Source organism: Macaca thibetana, chromosome 3, assembly GCF_024542745.1.
Source record: "Macaca thibetana thibetana isolate TM-01 chromosome 3, ASM2454274v1, whole genome shotgun sequence".
Lineage (NCBI taxonomy): Eukaryota > Metazoa > Chordata > Mammalia > Primates > Cercopithecidae > Macaca > Macaca thibetana.
In genome coordinates this window covers 77,364,491-77,390,524 of record NC_065580.1, presented here as the reverse complement: position 1 = coordinate 77,390,524, position 26,034 = coordinate 77,364,491, and the positions used below count along the sequence as shown (strand labels likewise).

Genomic DNA, 26,034 nt, shown 5'->3' with positions numbered 1-26,034 from the left:
ATGTTGTGCACCAAAATAAAATTGGGTCTGGGGCTATCTTCTGAGGTGACCTCTGGTGTTTTTTAATTATAGAAACGCTACATGTTTCTGTGGTTACAGAGATCCTGGTTAGACTCCTCAAAGTGATGAGAGTCTCAGGAGTAACTACAAAATGGAAGTTTATTGTTTGTGAATTAATATGTTAAAAATTAGTAGCAGATTTGTTTTCCTTCACAGTTTTCACACAATTTGAGAATAAAAGCTAATTGTAGCTTATGTTTCCTTATTTGGTTTATATACTCACTCTTTGGTCCTAAGAATCCTGAAGACAAGTTTTGCACATGCAGGCTTTGCTTTATGTTATGGCAAAACTCTCTGGCGTGCTGGAGGGAAGGAAGTTGTCTCTCTTCCGGCTTAAGCCTGGTGAAGGGGCAGAGAAAGGGTCTTCCGCAGGGATGACCCCCATGTGCAAAGCCAGCAGGGCTTGGTTTGTTCAAGGAACGGCAAGTGATTGGATGACTGGCTTGCAACCGGATGGGGTTGGGTGAGGGTTGAGGCTGAAGAGATGGGTTGGTAGTCATGCAACCGAAGTGCAGGTTCAATCATTTGCCACTTGCAGAGTCCAATTAATAAGAACAAGGTCTGGCATAAAGAAAGTGACTTTTTATTCCAAAGCCAGCTTAGGGGAAGAAGTACAGGCTTCTATCCTTAAGTGTGCTGCTTCACCTTTGGAGCAGAAAGTGGGCACTTTTAAAAGGCAAAGGAGGACACAAGCAGGTGAGGGGTTTGTGTGCTAGCTTGGTGCCTTATCTATCAGGCAGTCAAGTTGGTGTCTTCATGGGCAGAAATGAGTTGTAATGGTGGCCAAAAACTCTAGCCGGCATACTTTGGGTTGTAAATTGACTGTTATCTCTCGGGGCAACCTCCTGGTGGGTAAGAATTCCGTTCTGGAGCTTCTAAGGACACCGTTAGACGAACTTGCCCTGTAAGGAGTATCTGCTGAAGAGGAAGTAAAGGCTATAATTGCATTTCTAAAGAGCTAAGTTGGAAGTGGGAAAAAGGAAAAAGAGAAGAGACAGAAAAAATAATTAAACTATCTCTTAGAAAAATGGGAGTATTCAGTGACAGTCTGGGGCAGATCACAAAGGGTCCTATATTCTCCTTGTAGGCTACCCTACCCAACCTCTAGGCTCTTCTTCCTCCACTGTCTCCTGTATATGATCTTCCCAGAGTGTAGATCTGATCATTTTGTTTTCCACTTCAAACAAAATAGAACAAAACACTTCACTAGCTCCTTGTTGCCCAATGAATAAGGACCAAATTCTTTAGACAAGTTTTGAAACTTTTCTCCTACTTTCTTCTACCAACCTTATTCTTTGGCTAATTTAGTCATTCTCCAAATGCTCCTTACTTTTTCAAACCTCTATGCTTTTGCTTTTGTGCCATTCCACCATTCCTTTTTTTCTAGAATGCTCATTCCCTGTCTCTACCAAGGAAGACTTGCCTACCGTTGAGGGCCTAATGCAAATGTGATTTCTTACTGGGTGAGATCTGAGGGTGAGGTGGCTCCTGCCTTTAATCCCTGTGCTTTGGGGAGGATCACTGGAGCCCAGGAGTTCGATGTTCCAGTGAGCTATGAACATACCACTGCATTCCAGCCTGGGCAACAGAGCCAGACCCTGTCTCAAAGAAAAAAAGAAAAAAAGAAAAAAAAAATAAATGTGATTTCCTTCATCCAGTTATATTGTCATTCCAGATAGAAGTGACTTTTATCTATACTTGGCTAAGCTTAATTTTTAAAAATTTTAAGTATAAGTTACATGTACTTCCTTACATACTTACCTAAATGTAAGTGTACAGGTTGAAGAAGTTTCACAAACTGAACACACTGGAATAATCAAGAATCAGAACACTACTAGCACCCCAGAAACCCTTTCTCCAGTCGCTACTCCCACCTCAGGGTAACTACAACTCACACTTCGGGACATAGATTAATTTTGAACTTTATAAAAGTGGAATTATAACATGTGCACTCTTTTGCATCTAGCTTCTTTCTCCTAATATGTTTATGAAATTCATATTGTTATAGTTATTTGTGAATGATTCATTCTCGTGGTGGTATAGTGTTCCATTGTATGAATGCTATCACAATCTAATTATGCATCCTTCGATGGGCTTTTTGCTACATTTAACATTCTGATGTATGCGTTTTGGTGAAAGTGTGTATGCACTTTTGTTGTGTCTAGAGGTAAGAGTAGAGTTGTTGGACCATAAGGTATGCATATGTAGATACTGCCACACAGTTTTCCCAAGTGATAACATCAATTTACATGCCCACCATTAATGTACAAGAATTGCAGTTGCTCAACATCCTCACTATTACTTGAAATCTCTAAACTGGCTGGATGTGGTGGCTTACACCTGTAATTCTAGCACTTTGGGAGGCTGTGGTGGGAGAATTGTTTGAGGCCACGAGTTCGAGACTATCCTGGGCAACACTGTGAGACCCTGTTTCTACATTAAAATGTTTAAAAATAAAAAGAATTTAAAAATTAGAAAAATATTTAATCTATTTTATTTTTCTGATTCTGTTGGCATTGCATTGTGGTTTTAATTTGCATTTCTTTGATTATGACCTAGAGTCCTAGGTTTTAAAAAACATTAATGTACCTTTTATTATTCTATAATGTCTTCTATTATGTATATGTACATGTCTGAGAGCAGAGATTAAATCTTGAATATATTTGTACACTTCAGGTCATCTAACTTTTGTATGGTTAGTAATCGATAAGTATTTACTGAATAAATATGTAATCATTATTACCACTAATTGAGTATTTATTTTGTGCCAGGTACTATAATTAGTATTTTATATACATTATTATATTTGTTTGACACCCAAATGCTTTTAGATAGCTAAAAGTATTCCCCTTTTCCAGATAAGGAAATTAAAGCTCAGTTAGTTTAAGTGATTAAGTTTTTCTACTAGGTTTTCAACTAGTGAATGAAGGAGCTGAAGTTTTATCTCTTTTATTCCACATTCTATGCTCTTAATTACCATGCAAAAAGGGAGCATGAAAAAAAATTTGAGTTTATTTTTTTTAAAGTGTCTGGTTGCAAGAAACAGAAACCAATCTGAAATGGCCTAAACGAAGAAGGGAGAATTTATTACAAGAATGTAAGGACCATATGAAGAGGCCAGTAGTTAGGGAACAAGGAAGGAAGAGGATCAGTTTTAGAAAGCCATTAGGAATCTGGGATATATTCTCTTTCCATCTTTGATCTTTCCATTTCTGCCTTGTGTCCATGTTACTATTTTCCTCTTGCTTTAGCTTTCTCTGCTAATCTGCCCTTATGACAGAATACAGTATTTCCACAGCTCCCAAGCATGCAAATTGTACCTACGGCCATGAAAACAGACTGGCGGGCTTTCCTTTGGTCTGGATTCCACATTCCTGAGAAGAAAAATGATTAGCTCAAACTGGGTCAAATTTTCCAGTTAACTATATCCAGATGAGTAGGGAGTTACAGACTACCAATATGATTCCTAGAAGCCCAAGCTATTAATTGGGGAGCCGTTCCCTTTTCTGGGAAATGGGTTCAGTAGACCCTTCCAAAAGCATCTATCCCAGAGTTCCCATCCAGGCAATGCAGAGGCCCAAATCAACGTATAAAGGAGGGTTGTCTTTCTTCCTGTGAACCTCAAAAATTTGAGACAGGTGTCAGTTAATTTAAAAGTTTATTTTGCCAAGGTTGAGGACGTCCCCATGACACAGCCTCAGGAGGTCCTGACAACATGTGCCCAAGGGGCTGGGGTACAGCTTAGTTTTACACACTTTAGGGAGACATGAGACATCAATCAATCAATATATGTAAGAAGTACAGTCAATATATGTAAAATGATAGGTGAGACAGGAAGGGTTGCATTATTTTGAGTTTCTGCTTAGTCTTTCCAAAGGAGGCAATCAGATAGGCATCTCAGTGAGCAGAGGGGTGCCTTTGAATAGAATGGGAGGCAGGTTTGCCCTAAGCAGTTCCCAACTTGACTTTTCCCTTTAACTTAGTGATTTGGGGGCCTCAAGATTTGTTTTCCTTTCACATTAAGCATTTAACTAGAAAATGAGTCTCTGGTCTCAGGTTTCACCTGATCTTTCATGGCTAGGATGGTTTATTCCTAGATAGGTGGGTCCTGAAGTCTCATTTTTAGCAGGTTGTGAAGTCTCATGTCCTATGAAGAGCAAATAGTGGAAGAGGAAGTGAGAAAGAACAACAAACAAAAGAACACTCCTGGAAAATCAATACAACCCCCACTACTCTGAAGTCTATACATCAGTAGCAGGTATGAAAGTGGCTTATGTATGTAAATAGGTGGCTGTTATTTTCTTCCGAATTTTAAGTTGTCTAGTTTCAGTTTGCAGGGCTTTAAGAAAGCACAGCGTGGTTTTCAGTGCCTCCCAATAAGGAAAAAATAGAAGAAAAAAAAAGAAGCAAAAAAAGGAAAAAAATTGAAAACATTATTTTGAAGACTTGTAGTCAAGAGAAAATTAGAATTTAGCCCAAATTGTAGAAATAATAAAAATTGAAAAACATTAGGCAAGATTAGAATCTAAAAACAGGTATATAATTGTTTTTGAAACATAATTTTTCTCTCTCCAGTTTGCCATTTTTGCTATGGACAAATCATAGTAGGACTGGTTTGCTTTAATATACTTGGCCTAATTACTTATATACAGTGCAGAAAAAAATAATTACTTTTTACATAGGCTTTATATTAGCTTTGATGGAACTTTGTTCCATAGAAGGAATCCCAGATAAGATTTTTTTAAAGCAGAGCCCAGCCATGGATTTGTGCCATCAAATATCTATGAGTTGGGTGAATTTTCTCTTCTCTTGAGGTTCTAAGATAAACCAGGGGCTTCTGTGCCTGTTAGAAGTGACATTCTTTACTTACCACAGGTCAGAAACCCTGTACAGGGACTGTGTACACAAAATATGAGGCCAATTTTTTCAAGGGCTTTATTGGCTCCATAAGTCAAGTTTGATTCCTTAAACGAAAGCACACCATTCCAGTCAAAGCCTTGGTAAAATAATCAGTTTCTCCAATTGTGGTCTGTTATTAATGAAAACAGATTCTTATTGCACTTATGCAAATAACTGTATTGCCATAAGTTAAGAAGACTTACAAATAGTTTCCAAATTCTGGAGAAATCAATACAGAGAAACAAATATGCTCCCAATTTTGTTTATGGGAGTATACTAAATTGTTAAAAGCTGCCGATAGCTCAAAAGAAAAGTTAAAAGGAAAGTTTTAAGACTGAAAAACAAAACAAAGGATCAGCAACATTTTAAGCAAAAAGTCAAAAAGATCATTTCAGTCCATGCAGTTAATTCCTGTTCTGCTTGATACTCATGAATATTTTATAGCTCTCCATGAGTCCTGAAAGTTTTTCCTCTATTCTGATGTCACAATCTCCAAAATTATCAGAAACCTGCATTCAAGAGCACCTGCTAGTTTTATAGCTGAGTATAAAACCACCTTCTAAAGAGGACCAAAACAAGACAACAATTGTCCATGGATGACAAAAAGTTTTAGGACAGCCATAGTCAAAAACACAATTGAAAAGGACATTTGTTACCTCTGTGGCACACAATAATTTTAACATAACAATTATGATTATTACTGATAATGTACACTGAGTTATATAGAGTTATAGTAATTTCCCATAATTTTGGAACACATACTAATAACATATTTTACAAATACAGTCCTCCAAAAAACCAACACCATTTCATATTTAACAATGCTTCCTGTATAATTTTTGTACCAAATAAGCCAAATTATGTTATTTTCTGGACTTTACGGAACCTAATATGTTAAAGCTTTAATTAGGTCAGAAAAAGACATAATTTATAATTTGATTTTGGAAAGTTTGTCAAATATCAAAGGTTTTAAACACTTGATATCACAAAATTGGATCACAGGTTATTGTAAAATAAGTCATTCATTTAACCAAAGTGATAACTTCCGGACTTTGAAAAAAGGCAAGAACCTTTATTCTTTGAGAGGAGACTTAATTTTCCAAACAATAAGCCCTAATAAAACCAGCATGAAGCCAATTAAATTTGTTTTTCAAAATTTTATAAACAGTCTATAACATTTTTAATCTTGACCATAAGATACAGCTTCCATAGCACTTTATAATCTTTATGACCTTTACTAAGGAGTTGGTTAATGCTTCAAGAAAACCTTGTTAATCTGACACAGGGGCCCATATGCTGGTCTTGCATCAGTGTGCCTTTGACATTAATGACTGATTTATAAAGAAACTTAACTTATTTTATCTTTCAAAATTGGCCCTTACAATATTGCGTGCCCATCTCTTCTGTGATAGTCCCTGGGCCTTGAGGAGTTCAAATACCTTTAATTTCTTGCCCTGTGTCACAGAAATGTAGTTTATTTTGACTGGCATCTTCTACAGGGCCTGAAGATGAGGCTTTAATTGCTGTCGGTGTTTAAGATTTAACAGGACTTTGTGTCCTTTTTAGATGCAGGAGTCAAAGCCCTGTAACTCAATGTCACAAGGACTTTAAAAGTACATACAGAAAAATACATGGATGTAATAACCTTAATTTAAAAAATTTTTTTAATCTCAGTTTTTCCCCTAAGCAAACCAAAACTTAGTAATAATACTTGGACTTTTTGATTTGTCCTGAATGTCCCTCCTTTTTAAACAACCAGTCATTTTATTTTAGGATTAAAGTTTACCATATAAGATTCTTTCTCATATAAAATTATTTCTCTTTAAGCTTTCTTTCCACACACACACAAAAATACCTCTTTATTTTTATGACTTTACATCTCTTTTTATTTCATGGTTCCTTTTACCTTGTTTTATATATAACCTTTAAATAAGCTTTGAATTAGACAAAAATTTTTAACCTGTTTTTTTTGCAAGAATATTTTCCTACAATATATATTTATTGGAAAATACCCAAATAATGAAATATATATGATTTAATTTAATATAACTTTATATTCTAAATTATGAAATTATGACCAGTTGGTCTACAAGTATTTATCCCATTACATTTATCTATTTTATTTTAATTGTCTACCTAGATTATTTATGAAAACTGTGATAGTCATGAATTTAAAGTTATGAAACTGCCATTGCAAAATTATATATAACTGAGACAGTGAATAAGGTTTGGCCGAATTGACTACAACCTGCTGTTAACCTCCAAACTGTCCTTGTTCATTCCTAGGCATAGGCCAAACTAACTTTGGGAGCAACTTAGCTTATAGCTTTGAAACAAAAATGGTAACAGCCCTTTCCGAAAGCAAACTTCCTTATTGCCTGTGGTCTAGACTGCCTAAAGCCACAGGATTAGAAGTTATGGTAATCTTACTAAATTCAAGATGCAGCTATTTTCATTAAACACCTATCAATGTCTTATTAAAAATTACACAACCAAAAATCATTCTGTTGTGGACTGAGTTTATAGTTTCATAATTCCATGCCAAATTTTGACACGTTAGAGCATTTGGCAGGGATAAGTATGGAATTGCTTGATTAATAAATGCAAAACCAAAACTATGTGCTGGCAATTCTTAAGACATTTCTAATATTACTTTACCAATAATTTTAAAGCTAGCTTATATGTTAAAGATTTTATTTAAGTTACATAAACTTGAAAAAGCGTTTGACTAGTCTTTTCTTTTTTTAGTATCTGATTTAAGAGCTTTTATTTTCCTGTAAGCCAATTAATTAGAGCTCTTTTATATATTTTGAGTAGTGAAACATTTTGTACACAACACATAAATACATACAAAGATGTATTAGGCATGCCGATGGAAGTACATTTTATAGATTTATAGAGACCCTGCTCTTTTTTTTCCTATCTTAGACTTTCAGATTCTTGACAGCCTGTTTCACAACCCTAGGCAGTTGTCAGCTAAAGAGCCTTAAATTTGCACACTAAAGGAAACAACTCAGGTGAAAATCCAATAGCAAAATTTACATCATAAGGTACAGAAAGAAAGAGAAAGTGTGGTGGTGCTAGAGGGAGATTTTTTTTATTGTATTTTGAGCCAAATGAAATTAAACTACACTCTTTCTTAAAAACCCAAGAGTAGCCTCCGTTGCAATAACTATTTTAGTTAAAAAAAAAAAGAAAAGAAAAGAAAAAAAATCAGGTGAAAACAGAATTCAGTCAACTGAGAAGAAAAAGAAAAAAAAAACTGAGAAGAAAAAGAAAGAAAAAACAAGACAAGGTCTTGGGAGAGAAAAACAAAAAGCAAAAACTTGAAGGCCTTTCAAATACAAAGATGCATATCTGCACACATACCCACACACATCTTGGATGGCCTTTTAATTAAGTTGATTTTTTAACATTGAGCTCCTTTAAACACTTTTTAAAAATCTTATTATCATATTTCAACTAGGACAAAATGCTGCTAAACTAACAATGATCACACAAAAATATACTATTTCTGAGCGCTCTAAGTGTTAAGAAGAAATTAACACCAGCTGGTTGTTAAATGCTAACTTTAGTCATTTCAAAGGAGTTTGCAAGATAGAATCCCAAACCAGTTTTCTACCTAGTGATGGGTCTCAGGCTGTAGACTGCTCTCTACCATCCTAGAAGCAGGAAACAACAACAACAACAAAAAACCAAGCTCATCTTCTCTGTTTTAAGCGAGCTCAAACTCCGTAAAGGAATTACCTGCTTCCAACATCATGGAAGCAGGAAAACTTGCCTTCCTTGTGTTGGGAGCAAGTAAAACTCAAAAGAAAAAGAGTTGTATGGCAAAATAAAGTTGGATCATGACCAAATTTTGGGAAGTCAGGGATTCTCTGGAGGGGGTGCTCTCAGACCTTAGCAAATTGTTCTTTTGGTTTGAGACATAAAGGTAGCTCCTGCTGGTATCAAGCACCAATAGGAGACTTGTCAAAGGTCAGGGTCGTCTCCACTCAGCATCCCTCCATGGTTATCAAAATGTGAACGCTGAAAATTTGAGTAGAAAGTTTATTTTGCCGAGGTTGAGGATGTGCCTGTGACATAGCCTCAGGAAGTCCTGACCATGTGCCTAAGGTGATGCAGCACAGCTTAGTTTTATACATTTTAGGAGACATGAGGCTTCAGTCAATATATGTAAGAAGCACATTGGTTCAGTCTGGAAAGGCAGGACAACTTGAAGCGAAGGCAGGAAGACTTGAAGCAGGGAGGGGGCTCCCAGGTCGCAGATAGGTGAAAGAGTGAGGGTTGCATCTATCTCAGTGAGCAGAGGAGTGACTTTGAACAGAATGGAAGTTAAATTTGCCCTAAGCAGTTCCCAGCTTGACTTTTCCCTTTAGCTTAGTGATGTGGGGACCCCAACTTTTATTTTGCTTTCACATCCCCAGCCCTTCTACTTCATGTTTTCTATTTGTTTGTTTTTGTTTTAAATACACAAATTGAGAAATATATTTTTTCTGATTTTAAAAATTGAGAGAGCATAGGAAACCTTCTTAGTTACTAGAAATTTTCTATATTTTAATCGGTGTGATGGTTACATGAGTGCATGTACATGCAAAAATTTTTAAAAATTAAGGGAGCATCAACAAATTAGGATCAAATTGTGATCCCTGATTCCAGTCCTATCCCAACAATCAGTGTGAAAAAGAAACTTACTTGAAGTTGTTTTCACAGTAAACTTTTGCCAGGCTGGAGACTAGATTAGTGAATTGAATGTATCCCAATCTGGAGGTTCTCAGAGAAGCAAACTTATTATTTGCAACACGGGGCCTATTTTTCTGCATTAATCATCACTCTAGGTTTACTTGACAGGAAAGAGGCCTTCCTGAGGGAAGATAAATGAGTGTGTGTTTCTTTCAAAGGCAAGGCTCTGAATGAAGGGGTGATATTGGTGAGTCCTTTTTAATTTCCTTAAAATACCATGTTCGTGCTTTATTTAATCCCCTGTTATTTTGTTTTGTTTTGTTTTTTGAGACAGGTTCTGGCTCTGTCGCCCAGTGGCACAATCAGCTACCAGGAGTCTGGACCTCCTGGAGCTCAAGCGATCTTCTCACCTCAGTCCCCCAAGTAGCTGGGACTACAGGCTCGCACCACTGCATCTGGCTATTTAATTGTCTTTTTGGGGGACATGTTGAAGCCTAGAAGCTGGGCATGGTGGCGTGTGCCTGTGGTCCCAGCTACTCGGGAGGCTGAGGTGGGAGGATCACTTGAGCCCAGGAGGTTGAAGCTGCAGTGAGCTGTGATCGCGCCACTGCACTCCAACCTGGGAGACAAAGCCATCAGATGGTGAAACAAACAAACAAACAAACAAACAAACAAACAAACAAACAAAAAAGGCCAGGCGTGGTGGCTCACGCTGTAATCCTAGCACTCTGGGAGGCCGAGGCGGACGGATTGCCTGAGCTCAGGACTTCTAGACCAGCCTGGGCAATACGGTGAAACCCCATCTCCACTAAAATACAAAAAATTAACCGAGTGTGGTGGTGCATGCCTGTAATCCCAGCTACTCGGGAGACTGAGGTAGGAGAATTGCTTGAACCCAGGTTGCAGTGAGCAGAGATCGCGCCACTGCACTCCAGCGTGGGGGACAGAGCGAGACTCCGTCTCCGAAAAAAATAAATACACAAATAAAAATAAAATAAAATAAAATAAAATAAATAAAAGGCAAAGTCTAATAAAAGTGTAAGATTTTAGAAATGCAATGGATCTACAAGTTTCTTAAAATGGGACTGTACGGTGTCGTTGCTGTCATTTGTTTCAAAGCAATACTGCCACCTATTGGTATAAAAAGACAGCTTTATCTCAGTGTTTTTTCTGAAAGTCCTGTTGCTGGAATGAAGCCCAGGTAACCACGGGCGAAAATTAAACTGATGTTAATTCCACATTGACACCCTGCCTGTCCCTGGCAAACTTCCCCTAAAGACATAGCTCACAGGAGTCTTAAAATTATGCCATAAAATAAAACAGACGAAAGAGTATTACCAGTACCTTAGAAAGCTGGAATGGTTGACTTCTGTATTTGCTTGAGAGAAACTTCCACTTTCATTGTCTCATTGTTCACTTTCATTCCACGTAAGATTTTAAGATCAAAAAATACTTTTTCGGCTGGGCGAGGTGGCTCACTCCTGTAATCCCAGCACTTTGGGAGGCGGTCGGATGGCTTGAGCCCAGGACTTCTAGACCAGCCAGGGCAACACGGTGAAACCCCGTCTCTACAAACAATACAAAAGAAAAATTAGCAGGGCATGGTGGTGCCTGACTGTGGTCCCAGCTACTCAGGAGGCAGAGGCGGGAGGATCGCTTGAACTGGGGGCCTGCAGTGAGCCATGATTGTGCCAATGCATTCCAGCCTGAGCTACAAAGCAAGACCTTGTCTCAAAAATAATAATAACAATAATAAATATAAAGAAATAATTTCGAAAACAAAAAACCCTAATTTTTCCATTTTCATGGTAGAAAATTGTCCTAGTAAATCTCACTTAATAAAAGAAATGTGTATCATTATGTTTTGTATATTTATTTGGCAAATCCTACCTTATTCATTGACTTCCATCATTCAGTTTTATATTTTTTATTGCTGAATGTAATAAAGTTTTATTTTACCATGCAAATAAATGCTTTACAAAATAACAATTAAGGCTGGTCTGAAGATATGAGTTATCTCAATTGATTGTTCCTAGTTACAGATTGAACTTGTTGTTCCACTCTTCTCTGCCTTCTCGCTACTGCACTTGACTAGTCTAAGTTTTTTTCTTAATTTAAAAAATAACAAGAGAAAATACTTTTTTTCTGATGAAATACCAAAATTTTTGTTAACTATAACACTAATTATGTAACAGAGACCATAAGTAAAAATAACACTAGGAAATGTGTTCTGTGGACATATGACAATTTTGTTTTTTAGTGCATTTTTCTCTGATTTGTTTGCTTATTAATTTGCCCAGCATTTAATAGGAACCTACTATATGCCAGCACTACGCTGGAAGCTGGGATTACAAAGATTAATGAGACACAGTCCATGCTCATTGACATGTCACATTGTAGGTAGGTAAGACAGATACCAAGGCAGATCATTATAATACTTTGTAGAAAGTATAGTTATAAAAATATTCTGAGGACATGGGAGAGGTATCCCAATCCTGAGAAAAAAATGGAGAGGAGGGAAGCTTGGTTTCAGGGAAGCTGAGTCTTAAATTATGCTTAGCGAAGGGTAGAGGTTAGGGATGATGGGAGGGCTGATGTGGACTTTGAAGTGTTTGTAAGATTTCCAGCTATAGCGGGAATTGCAAATGGAAGTCGGAAACAAAAGCATAGGTAAGAGTGTGAGATATAGACTTAGGACGTCACTCAGAAAGACTGTGTAGTAAGAGAAGACTCATGGGCTGGGGATGAACACCTGAGTAGGCAGAGGGAGGTTGGCTTACAAAGAACCACCAGCAGCAAAAACCAAATATTCCCAAAGAAAACCAAGAAAATTCAGCCATGGAATCCAGTGGGGGCTCATCCACAGCCTTTAGACCAAGTTGGCCCAAAGTTTCATTTTGTTTTCCTCACCAGTGTTTACAATATTAAAAAAAAATAGTTGCCAACAGTTAAGAATTGAGAGGTATCTCAAAAAATCTGCATTTCTAGCTTCATTGGAAACACTGGAAATTTTGTTTTTAAGGCTAGAAGGCAGTCCTTCATAGGGGCCAAGGGGCTGCCCTATTGCTATGGGGTACATGCTCTCCAGTTCCCTGCAGGCTTTAGTATGTTAAGCCAATGTTCTTATCTTGATGTGGCTTTCTTCATTAATTGACACAGCTTTCCTGGTTTCTCTTGGAGTTTGAATTTGAGTTCTTTCCCTAGAGTTTCAAGAAGGGTATGATTTGTAAAACTTTATTTACAAAGATAGGCTTCTTGTGGGCCATAGTTTGCTAAACCCCAGATGAGGTATATTTGTACAAGGGATAAAATGTTAGGTTGAGAGGAACATGAGCAGGTCTGTAGATACTAGAGGAGGACTCAGTGGAAAAGGTGAAGTTGAAGTTAAAGGAAAACAAGAAAAAGATTGATGAAGCCAATTCCAGAGGGAGCAGGAGGGAGTAGGTCCCCAGTGGTGGTGAGGGCGGGAAGAACTTGCCCTCTGAGACTTGGGCAGAGGAGGCAGGCAACTTAGTAGTGTGTATGAAGAGGATGATGTAGGACGTTGTGCTGACACTGCCAATTTTGTGAATAAAGTATGAGATGGAGTGGTCAACTGAGAGCCATTGAGAAGTGGGACGAAAAACCTGGTCAAAGACAAATAGGAAGGTTGACAAATTGCTCAGGGCTAGGCTGAGATTGAAAAGCACAAATGAACTGTATAGTAACTTTGTGCCAGTGTGCACTTGCAGCAGGAACACCAGAGTTTAGAATCAGAGAAGGTAGGTTGTAACATTGATCATAGGTTTTGATATTTCTGGTGAGGTAGTAATTTGGAACGAAGGGGTCTGGGCAGTGTAATGGAATAAAAGAGGCTAAGAGGATCCTGTTAGACCTTAATGAAAGAACAAGTCAAGGAATTAGGAGTCTCTGTGAATAGACGGTTTGAAGGTAGAGACAGCAGAAAGGATAGGGGATGATCTGACACTAGACAATTGGAGTTAGGATTTCTGAATTGGGGCATTTGGAGGATATTAAGATCCAAGATCAGCTCCTTGGATTAGGAGGCTGAAATGCAATGCAGCAAAGGAGATTCAGGAATTACAAAGCAATATTGCTCACTGGCTATCTAAATAGAGGTTGAAATCTCTCAGGATTTGTGGTGGAGAAGATTTCTACCCAATGATGGACAGTGATCTGAAGGCAATAGATGACTGCAATGAAGAGGAGTAAAAGGGCGGTATACTTAGATGACATGAGCATTAACAAGAAGAGGGCAGGGACGCCAACACTCATTGCAGGCTTGCAGATGCCTGCCTGGTAGTCCTGCTGAGCATGCATGCCTCCGTTGCCAAGGAGACCCATTCATCATCGCTGTCTCCATATACAAGGCAAGCTGGGGCCTGCTGTTCAAGATACTGAGGAGTCTGCTGTTTATCTCTAACCCTCCTCTTTAATCCACACAAGCCCTGCTGTGAGCTCTCCTGTGACACAGTCCTGTTCATAGAGAATGTCAGCTTTTGCTGCCTGCCCATGGGCTACCTGCTTCTTTTGCCTGTCTCTGACTCTGTTCAAATTGCAGCTCTAGCCACTAATGGACTATCCTATCTCCTCTTTCTTCTGCCAGCAAAGTGATTGCAATGTCTGTTCAAATGTGTCTCTGGAGAAGAGCCAGGTGTCTTAAATGACACTGCCACAGCCTGAGGGGTCTGTAAGAAAGGGGCTGTGGCAAAATCCATTTGGAATCTCATGTTAGGGATGGTGCAAGCTGTGAACAGTTAGTGACCACTCTCCTCCCAGCTCTGCTCTGAGACAGGCCTCAAACCAAGACTGTCCAAGGGGAGGATCACTATCAATGGAGTCATCGAAGACAACCGTAATAATGAGGTCTAATGAAAGAAGCCAAATACACCATGTGTCGTTCATTTAAGTTGTATATGGTATGCAATTTTTACAGTATTGTTTGCCATTTTTGTTAAATGCAATAAACCCTCCTTTTCTCCTCGAAATTGAAGCTTTACTTTCGGCACAACATATAAGCAGGCACTTACGGTCTAGGGAGAGGGAGAAATGGCAAACAGGAGTTAAAATTGAAGATGCCAGCATCCAGGGCTGTGCTATGCCCTTATCTCTTGAGCCTTGGAAACAGAAGTGAGTCAGCACTATTTCTCAGTTGCCTGTATCAAGGGAGCTTCCCCATCAGCTGTTTAAAGACAAATAGCTGAGAAAGGAAGCCTGCATTCCCTTGGGCTCCCTCTGCATATTTTAGGCATGAGTCAGCTCCCAGGGCTGGCATTTGTCCGTCCATTAACAGCTAAGTTCCCTATGTATTCAGACAGACAGCTCTCAAAATAGCCAATGCCTGGGCAAATGACCTGCAAGTAGGAAGGGACAGTCAGAGAATGCCAGTTCTTCTTGATCCTATGGGGTGGGAGTGGGGACAGACAGCTTTCGGCCTTCAGTTAAGATAGGAAGTGGAGGAGAACATTCTCCCCTGGTTCTCACTTTAGAGGGAAGAATCGATCCTTATGGCATTAACATTTTCAATTTTTTGGTTTTTTAACATGTCTCAAAGCTTTCCACCCAACATATCTCATTTTACTTCAGGGAAATTTTGAACATGTCATCTCAGCCAACCTACATTCACCTAGCAATATTTAGATAAATCTTATGGTATACAAAGACAAGAATATAGAACACAAAGCTAAGACATTGTTTCATTTTCATTTAATAATGTCTATTCTCTGCAATATGGAAAAAATTGCACCAGTTAGCTTTTCAGCCTAAAGCAGTGATTTGAAAACTTTGTGTAAGAATCAGCTGGAAATTTTTAAAAAGTTCTAATGCCAGGCCTCCCGCAAGCCAATCATGTTAAAATCTATGGGGGTAGGCATCAATATTTTTAGATTTCCCCAGGTATTTCCCACGAACAGCCAAGGCAGAGAACCACTAATGAGTATCGTTTACCCAAGTAATGCCAGGTGTCTTCATCGAATTCATGCTGTATTCATTGCCATTATCAGTTAGCCCTCTGTGAGGGTTGATTTGATTATCATGATGGTATTTACGGAGCCTAATACAATCATAATCATTGTGAAGCAAGCTGGGACAAGAGTCAGATGGGAGGCAGAGGTTTCATGAAACAGAGGAGAATGTCTATCAGTCGCCAAACCTGAAGGAGCCCAAAGCATTGATCAAAGTCAGAGGTACTCCGCCCTGCATTCAGAGAAATGGAGGATGGAAGCAAAAGTAGTGGATCTGGTATAAGTGGGGAGTATGCCAGGGAAATTTTCTAGAATCATTTATCTCTGCAACTAGATCTTGTGGACCAGATGCAATAGGATACTTGGGAGGGCCTGCTGTGTTTAAACACAGAGGAACAACAGTAAATCGACCCCCAAAATCTTTTAGTCCCCGAGGCGATGATTTTTAGAATGACTTTTTTTTTATAGTCAAGAGATTATTACCATTTTGTCAACAGAATAATCACATTCATTCATCAAATGTGTTGAGTGCTTTTTCTGTGTTAGGTATATCACTAGTTGCTAAGGATAGAGAGACTGAACACGAGACAGTCTTATACCTGTCAGAATCCATAACCTAGATGTGGAAAGGGATGCATAAATTAAAATCTTTTAAATAAAATGTGGCCAAAAAACTGTGCCAGATCAAAGTTCCATGCATATAGTGTTAACTTTAATGACATTCACCTTCATTGATTTCATTTTTCTTCTTCCATTTTCTACACTCTGGACTTTGTGTTTTTTGCATATGATGTAAACTAATACTCTGTGGGTTTGCCTTGTTTTTGTCATTTGGGAGATGCACAGAGTGAGCCATAGGAAAGCTATGAAGGGGCTTGAAACTCACACCATTATGATCAATCGGTGCAGTTTCAAAAAGCCCTGTCGTGAACATACTTAGCTGGCTTGTCTTCTTAGCTTTTATATAATCTTTAAGTCACTTAACTTCCTGAAGAGGAATTGAGTGTTCATGTCAACCTATAAAAATAGCAAAATTTATGACTTCGTTGCAGAAAACTCCAGACTCTATCTGACATTTGAAAGACTTATTTTTCCTACACTTATAAATCAAGATTACCTGCTCTGAATTTTGTAGCCTTAGTATTTTAACAGGGTTCTTGTACAATTTTTGCTAAATAAAGCTTTCAGACTCCATGACTGTTCAAAGCCATCTCTGATGGTATATGTACAAATATTAACCCATAAATATCGTCTCATTTTGTTTAACAAGAGAGAATAACCCATCTTCCTAAATTTTGAACTCATTAATCCCCCAGGCACTCTATCTGAAAAGGACACTTATTTTATTCTTTGATAAGTCACATGCCTATGTCTGTCAGTTCCATAATTTATATACAGGGAGTTTTATGCATGGTTATTTCACTGTTGATGATCATCAATAAATTCATCACATTGTGGGGAGATTTTCATAAAATTGCTTACATCTTGTCTTATTTCTTACTTTGTGACTCAATGATTGGGAACCAGCTGTGAAAGCTGATCACACAAATTGGGTCATTCTTGTTATACTCAACTAAATCAGAGTTGAGGAGCCAGGGGGAGGGAAAATGCACTCAGGGCCTATCATATTGCTCTAAGAATGTAATTCTCTGCAAACCTGGCTGCTGAAACTGCCTCTTTTAACGTGAACCAGTTTTAGTCTAATAGCTACAGAAACAGCCTGCTGTAACTCTACAACTAGTTTTAGACACCACCATCATTCACCAGTCAGAGCTTGCCAGCTATTCAAAACCTTACTAGTGCCAATGAAATTACTTTCAAAATAATATGTAACATTTGTCCTTTTTGTAAAAGCCTCCAACCTTCTCTTTGTGCTTCAGACATACTAAAGGCCACCCAGTCTGTGGGTGTGTGCTCAATCCAATCTTTGCTTCCCGAATAAAATGTTTTAAATTTAGAGATTAGTCTCTATATTTTATTTGACCTCAACACAACTACGGGCTGATCTGTAGAACTCGATATAGAAATCTACTGTCCTGGTCAAGGTTGGTAGAAATACTCTCTTTACAAATCATATCTATGTTAATTTTGAATCTGTAAGTGAGTAAAATAGGAATTTGCTCTCTCATCTCTTGGAAATTTGATCCAAATCTATAGACATTGTGGTCAGAGAACAGTGAATGCATAAATAGAATGGTCCCATAAAGTCGAGATCGAGGAGCCATTTTTTGCCCCGAGCTTTAGAGTGAGAAAAACTTGTCTTTAGAGAGAGGCTGAAGAGTACTACAGACAATACAGAGGTGAGGAGAGGAGAGGAGAGGCTGTGTGACTCTAGAGAAATGAAGGGGCAAGACCTCCTTGAACCTCACTCTAGTTTTCCGTCTTGTGAAGCCAGGGTGGGCTTTTGGCTCTATACAATTCCTCTGTATCTTCTCAATAAACCCTTTGTATTCGTGTTTACTCAATGGGGATTCTATTCCATTCTCTTAATATAATAAACTTAAGGCTGAAATTAAACCTGTTGTTTCATTGCATCTGCTTCATTCATATCTCTTATATTCTTTGCAGTTTTTTGTTTTTCCAGACACCATTCTCCTATGGCCTTTTCCTATGGTTTCTCTCTCCTTTCCTTAGACAAAGTAGTTCCAGTTGCAGTTTTGACATAATAGAGGGACAGAAGGCCTTCCAGTCTATTCTGGAGGCATCTGGCACTGCTAGCTCACCTGGGGCCAGGCAGCGCTGCTGCTAGCCCATGATGTGCCTTTGTGTGTACTTTTAAAAGGTACCCCTTCCTCTAGGTGGACTAAGGCCCACACAGAGCATAGGGCTTTCAGGCAGAGCACAGGCTGAATTCAGTCACTCTTCTTCCTTGACTGGGCACCCTTGACAGGTATAATCTTCATAATCTTATGTGGTAACCCAGAGTCATGGACCCATACATATCCTCCAGGCAGTTGAGAAAGAAAAAAATCATCCTCAAATTAGAGAAAGTGACCCCAGCAGAGTCAATATAGTCACAAATGTCAGGCTAACAGGAAACAGCAAAAGCAATATACATCCTCCTTCTTTACTAAGTGCTCTGGCTGGTGGCCTTAAAAATATAGATTTTCTTTCTTTTCCAATAAAGAAAAATTAAGGCTGGGCGCAGTGGCTCACGCCTGTAATCCCAGCACTTTGGGAAGCTGAAGTGGGCAGATCACGAGGTCAGGAGTTTGAGACCAGCCTGGCCAAAATGGTGAAACCCCCATCTCTACTAAAAATACAAAATTTAGCTGGGCATGGTGGTGGGCGCCTATCATCCCAGCTGCTCAGGAGGCTGAGGCAGGAGAATTGCTTGAACCCGGGAGGTGGAGTTTGCAGTGAGCTGAGATCACGCCACTGCACTCCAGCCTGGGCAACAGAGTGAGACCTTCTCAAAAAAGAAAAAGAAAAAGTAAAATACAAAAAGGAAGAAGAAAAGAATTACCTGCAGCTCCATCACCTATGAACAATTTAAATACAGCTGTTATATGTGACTCTTTATTGCCTATCAAAAAAGCTCCAAATTCCTTAGTGTGGGAAAGATACTCATTATAATCTGATCCCCACTCTGCTCTCCCACATCAGTCTCTCTCCAGTCACTCTCTCTTTGGAGACTCTTCAGTGCTGTTTTGTTTCATAGTGAGGCTTTCATTTTTCAGCTCCTTTTTCTCACTCAAATTTACCTTTTGTGCCCGTGTACATTTTTTGCTGTCTGCCTGTTTATAGTCAGAAGTTTTATAACACCTGTTGTAGTTTTAGGAGGTTGTAATGAATAATTTCCTGTTTCCTCATTTGAGTTAAAAATCATTGTAAGATATATGTAGAGATCAGGCGTACAGAAAGCAGAATATTACCTGAATTGGAAGAGATCTCCAACTTCAGGCCGTGTAGGCTAGGCAGGACTCACTCTCTGGGTCTAGGGAAGTCCACTCCAGAAGGAGTTGAGTTACAGGACTGATACATTTATGCAGATTCACTACTTTACATCCACTGAGAAAGAGAGGGGAATCTTCTTACTGTTTGCAGGCTTAAAAAAAAAAAGCATCATGTGTTAGTCTACTTTGTAATTTACTGGGTAATTTACAAAGAAAAGATGTTTATTTGGCTCATAGTTCTGTATAAGAAGCATGATACCAGCATCTGATTCGGGAGCACCTCAGGAAGCTTCCATTCATAGTGGAAGGCAAAGGGAAAGTGGACATATCATATGGCAGGAGAGAGGGAGCAAGAGAGGGAGGAGGAGGTCCCAGTCTCCTTTAAACAACCAGCTCTCATGTGAACTGCCAGAATGAGAGCTCACTCATTACTATTGGGATGGCACCAAGCCATTGATGAAAGATCTGCTCCCATGACCCAAACACCTCTCACTAGGCTCATCTCCAACACTGGAGGTCACATTTAAACATGAGATCTGGAGGAGACACGCACCCAAATTATATCACATCAGTAGGTGGCAATGAGATCTGACTCAAGAACATGTATAAACAAAGCTGGGGCTTTCCTGGATATTTGTGGAGAGAAAAGCTAGGATGTGGGGGCATCCTGCTAATTTTTCAGGTAGGATCTCCAAGTCATTGTAATTAGGGTGTTAAAGGAAATGTGGTAAGCAGAAGAGAGATGGTCTATGAGAGAAACTTACTATTATATAAACATTTATATCTTAAACATATGTTAAAATTATGGCAAGATATAAAACATAAACCAGTACATAGACAAACTATATAAACAGACTGTTTCATAAAAACAACTCTAGGAATGTGTTTGATTATTTTACTGTATATTTTTAAGGCATTTTTGTTTTGATATATTTCAAACAAATAAATTATAGAGAATAATATAAAGGACTCCCATATACTTATTACACAGCTTGATTGAAGCTTCTGTGTAAAATTTTAAAAATATAGTTTAAATATAAAATGCAGCTTTAAAAAAATTCCCAAATACATCAACAATTCATGTTCCTCCAAATACACTTTGGGGATTATGAGCATTGGGCTATGTGGCCAGCAGCCTCTACGAGGGCTCCCTGTGATCCCTGCTGCCTGGTATTTACACCTTTGCATAACCTCCCCACCTTCAGTGTGGGCTGAGGCTTTTGAAAGTGAAGTCTTATTGGAACACAGCTACACCCATTTGTTTACATGTTGCTACTGCTACAATGGCAAAATTGAGTTGTTTCAACAAAGACATACATGACCAGCAGAGTCTAATTTATTTACTCTCTGGCCCTTTGCAGAAAAGGTTTTGTTGACCCTTTTAACTCATTATTCCTAATGGCTAGCCATGGCTTCTCAGGAGCCCATTAAGCTATTAAAACGCCAGTAAATCTGTATATTCTACAAGCTTAACTGTCATTTGAATGAATATGGCTCAACTATAAATTTTAAAATATATGTTGTCATAAACAAAATACAAATTAATTTCAAAGCATTAGAGGATTTATGGTAGCGTTTAATCTTTATGTATTTTTTTTCAGCTAGGGGATAAATCAAAATACAATTTATACAATTTACATTGCATGGAGTCCTGTGAAATGTTTCTGCATTATGGGCTTCATTTTTTTTTCCTTTAATGATTGTAAACCATTGATCTAGTTAGACTCTATGGGCCAAGATTACCTTAATGAAACATAGAAATTTAAATATTCGAGATTAGTTATACCATGTATGTGGTCATTGATTCCCAGGGCCAAATTCTATTTTACAATAAATATGTTGGGTGAAAGATAATAGCTTGAGACCATTAAGATGCAATAATAATAATAATTTCCTGAATACTTAGCTTGTGCCAGACACTATCCTAAGTGTTTTTCATGAATTTACTCCTTTAATCATCATAACATCATGTGGAGTTGTCAGGACATAAAGCCACATATTAGATTCAGGTTTAGAAACTGTTATTAATGCTTTAATTTTACAATTTAAAATATTATAGACTGGGCACAGTGGTTCACACCTGTAATCCCAGCACTTTGGGAGGCTGAGGTGGGCGGATCCCTTGAGCCCAGGAGTTCCAGACCAGCCTGGACAACATGGTGAGACCCTGTCTCTACAAAAAATAAAAAATTAGCCAGGTGTGGTGGTGTGCACCTATAGTCCCAGCTACTCAGGAGGCTGAGGCAGGAGGATCCCTTGAGCCTGGGAAGTCAAGGCTGCAGTAAGCAGTAATACTGTCATTGCACTCCAGCCTGGGTGATAGAGTGAGACCCTGTCTCTAAAAAATAATAATTTTGTTTAAAAATTAAAAATAATTTGTCTTATTAGCTTATATAAAAGGGACCATATTAATCTTAGTCGTTATCTCAAAAAAACACAATTGTTCTCTCTTGTGATGGCGTTTTGGAGAACAAAGAAAGAAAAGAAAAAGAAAAAATCATGCCTTAACTGACATACATTTCATTAATATGATTTAGCAAAGTTCGACAACAGAAGAGTCCTCATTTTTTTTATAGTGAAAAGAAGGAAATCACAGAAGAGGAAAACTGCCATGATTTATACAGAGAGTTACATAGTTAAACGTATTCATATCATATTAGGTTTGTTTATTGTTGTTGTTTTTGAGACAGGGTCTCACTCTGTCACCCAAGCCGGAGTAAAATGTTGCAATCTCAGCTCACTGCAGCCTCGACTTCTCAGCTCACACAATCTTCCCACTTCAGCCTCCCAAGTAGCTGGGACCATAGGTGCACACCACCACACCTGGCTAATTTTTGTATTTTTTGTATAGATAGGGTTTTGCCATGTAGCCCAGGCTGGTCTGGAACTCCTAGGCTCAGATGATCTACCCACCTCGGCCTCTCAAAGGGCTTAGATTACAGGCATGAGCCACCATGCCTGGCCAGTTTTGCCTTTACTTAACCAAGTTTTAGTACCACTTCCATTTCATCACCTGCTCAAAAGAAGACATTTACATCAACTGTTTATCAATAAAGTATCTGTAGTTTCTACTTCACTCTTTTGCCTTCAAGTTTCCTTAGCTGATTCCTTTTTAACCAAGAATGGACAAAAAACAAACAGACAAAAAACAAACAAAAAAAACCCAGAAATATAATTTTTTAGCTCCTCTTTTTTTTTTTCTGTAAGAAAAAGAAGGTGTGTTTTAAAATTCCATAATAGTTACTGATATTTTCTTAATTTTTCCAGAAGTGAGAAGCTGAGACAAGAGGAGGCCAAGTAACTTGTACAAAGTTATATGATCACCAAGAAGCAGAAATCAGAGTAGGCTCTTAACCTTTGCTGCCTCTTGTCATGTAGAGGAAGATTTTATTCCGAAACCTTAAAGATATAGCTAAGAGATTTTTTAATGTTATCATCGAGACTTCAATGTCAGGGTTGGGATGAAGTCAAGAAGAGGTATTTCATAATAAATGGTACAACTGAAATAAAATTGTAGTTGCATCCTGCAGTAAAATTAGGGTATATGAATTATTTTCCATTCTGTTTTTAGTTGCTTATCCTTTAGTCATTCTTTCCAGGGCCGTTCTGTGTAGGTTAGGCTTCCTCAGTGAAAGCAGAGGGTCATGGTGGGGAAAACATAGGCTCTATATTCAGATCGACTTGGGGGTAGGTGGGAGTCCTGGATCCACACTTAATATTTCTGTATCATTTACAAGTGATTCATTTGGCATCTGTTTCTTTCATTTGTAATGCGGAGAGATACCTATTTCTAAAAGTTGTTTGAAATTGAAATGGGATTGTGGTCCTGACTGTTAACAAATACTTATTTCCCTTCCTTTAGTGCTGTGCTTCAAAGTCACCCATGCTTATTAAGTACACTCATGCTTGGGTGTACATTATGTTGTATGAGTCTGTTATGAGGAGTATTTTTTCTTCCTCAACTACAGGAGTCTTTTGAGAACTACTTGCTTAAGGCATAGAACTTGAGGGCTGGAAGTATCAGCTTGAATCCTATAAAATAGCTGATATGTGACCATTTTTGAACCAAACAAATCCCATTTTCATTTGGGCCAGTATTATACCTTAGGAAAACACAAAAGAGGGTAGCTAAATGGTCAAATGTCATACTATTAGCTAATTATAAAACTGCACATAAAACTTGGTGGTCTTGGCTTCTGGCTAATATACATATAGATTTTATTTAAGACTGGTCTTATTGCCAATCAAGTACCAATAAGGTGTTGCATTGAATATTTGCAAACCTGCTTAGTGCTTGGCTCCTGTGCTGGGTGTCAGTTACAAAAAGGTGAAGAAGAGCTTGTAGCTGTTTGTGAGCCACAGATCTGAGCACAGCCACAATATTCCAAGGCCAAGATGTCAGCTCTATTGGATGTTCTAAGTGCTAATCACCAGGAAGGAGTGATTAGTTTCTCTAGGAACAAATGGGAAGGACTGGTTCATTCTATTAATACTTTACATGTGATGAGTCTTGCTCTAGCTAAGCCCTCTTGTCATTCAGCAGATATTCATGGAGCACCGTCTATATGACAAACATTATGGAATGTTGGTAGTGGGATAATAAAAATGAACATAGATAGAATATTTAGACTATGCCAGGTACCATTCTATGGACTTCACAGGTATTAATTAATTTAATTTCCACAATGACCCTAAGGAAGTAGTATCATATTGTCATCATATCATTTTTATAGATGAGGAACTGTTAAGTAACATGGCCAAAATTATACAGCTGGTAAATAGGGAAGGCAGCATGTGAACCGGGAAGCCTGCCTCTATAGCATGTACTCATAACTGTGCTATGTGACCTACTTACTTAAAAAGGTAAATAATGTCATTCTTAAAGTATATAGAGCTAAGGAGAGAGGTATGATGAAAGGGAGATAATAATCATTATGATGAATCTTTTCATTAAAAAGTCAAAGTGAAGACACCTCTCTTTTCATAAAACATTAAAGTAACTTCTCAAAAACCTGACCTGGAGTGTGGCCCTTTCAAGAGACAGCCTGGGGAGTCAGAGAGCCAGGTCCTTGTCCTTCCAGGGAGTTTTAAGTATGTAGATGCTTAAACTCCTCAAAAAGTTAAATGTAGAGCTCCCACATGACCCAGAAATTATTTTCCTAGGTATGTAGCCAAGAAAAAACAAAAATATGCATTCACACAAAACTTATACATAAATGTTCATAGTAGTAGTATTCATAATCATCAAAAAGTAGCATGTGCCTGTCAATAGATAAATGGATAAGCAAAATTAGCATCTACATACAATGAAATATCATTTAGTATTAAAAAGGAATGAGGGGGCTGGCAAGATAGCCAAATAGGAATAGCTCCGGTCTGCAGCTCCATACGAGATCAACGCAGATGACATTCCTGCATTTCTAACTGAGGTACCCCGCTTATCTCATTGGGACTGGTTAGACAGTAGGTGCAGCTCACGGAGGGTAAGCAGAAGCAGGATGGGCCATCACCTCACCTGGGAAGTATAAGGGGTCCAGGAACTCCCTCCCCTATCCAAGGGCAGCCATGAGGGACTATGCCATGTGGAATGGTGCATTCAAGCCCAGATACTATGCTTTTTACACTGTCTTCACAACCCACAGACCAGGAGATTCCCTCAGGTGCCTGCCTACACGACAAGGACCCTGAGTTTCAAGCACAAAACTGGGCGGCCCTTTGGGCAGACACCGAGCTAGCTGCAGGAGTTTTTTTCATGCCCCAGTGGGGCCTGGAACACCAGTGAGACAGAACCATTCTCTTCCCTGGAAAAAGGGCTGAAGCCAGGGAGCCAAGTGGTCTAGCTCAGTGGATCCTACCCCCATGGAGCCCAGCAAACTAAGACCCACTGGCTTGAAATTCTCGCTGCCAGCACAGCAGTCTGCAGTTGACCTGGGATGCTCCAGCTTGGTGCGGGAAGGGGTGTGTAGGTGGTTTTCCTCTCACAGTGTAAACAAAACTGCTGGGAAGTTCAAACTGGGCGGAGCCCACTGCAGTTCGGCAAAGCCGCTGTAGTCAGAATACCTCTCTAAATTCCTCCTTTCTGGGCAGGGCATCACTGAAAGAAAGGCAGTAGCCCCAGTCAAAGGCTTATACATAAAACTCCCATCTCCCTGGGACAGAGCACCTGGGGGAAGGGGTGGCTGTGGGCGCAGCTGCAGCAGACTTAAACATTCCTGCCTGCTGGCTCTGAAGAGAGCAGCGCATCTCCCAGCACAGTGCTCAAATTCTGCTGAGGGACAGACTGCCTCCTCAAGTGGGTCCCTGACCCCCATGCCTCCTGAATGGGAGACATCTCCCTACAGGAGTAGACAGACACCTCATACAGGAGAGCTCTGGCTGGCATCCGGCAGGTGCCCCTCTGGGACGAAGCTTCCAGAGGAAGGAACAGGCAGCAATATTTGCTGTTCTGAGCCTCTGCTGGTGATACCCAGGCAAAGAGTGTCTGGAGTGGACCTCCAGCAAACTCTAGCAGACCTGCAGCAGCGGGGCCTGAC

The 26,034-nt window shown here is 39.0% G+C and overlaps 1 protein-coding gene across 1 annotated transcript in view; it reads right to left on the bottom strand.

The window, feature by feature from the left end:
• C1GALT1 (core 1 synthase, glycoprotein-N-acetylgalactosamine 3-beta-galactosyltransferase 1) overlaps positions 1 to 26,034 on the bottom strand; it is a 208,297-nt gene that overhangs the window by 172,317 nt on the left and 9,946 nt on the right. Inside the window, exons 2-3 of the mRNA XM_050782985.1 lie at positions 19,481 to 19,653; positions 10,987 to 11,210 (exon numbers count right to left, since the gene is read on the bottom strand). The gene's annotated coding sequence lies outside the window, so the exon portion shown is untranslated. The remainder of the gene's footprint in view (positions 1 to 10,986; positions 11,211 to 19,480; positions 19,654 to 26,034) is intronic.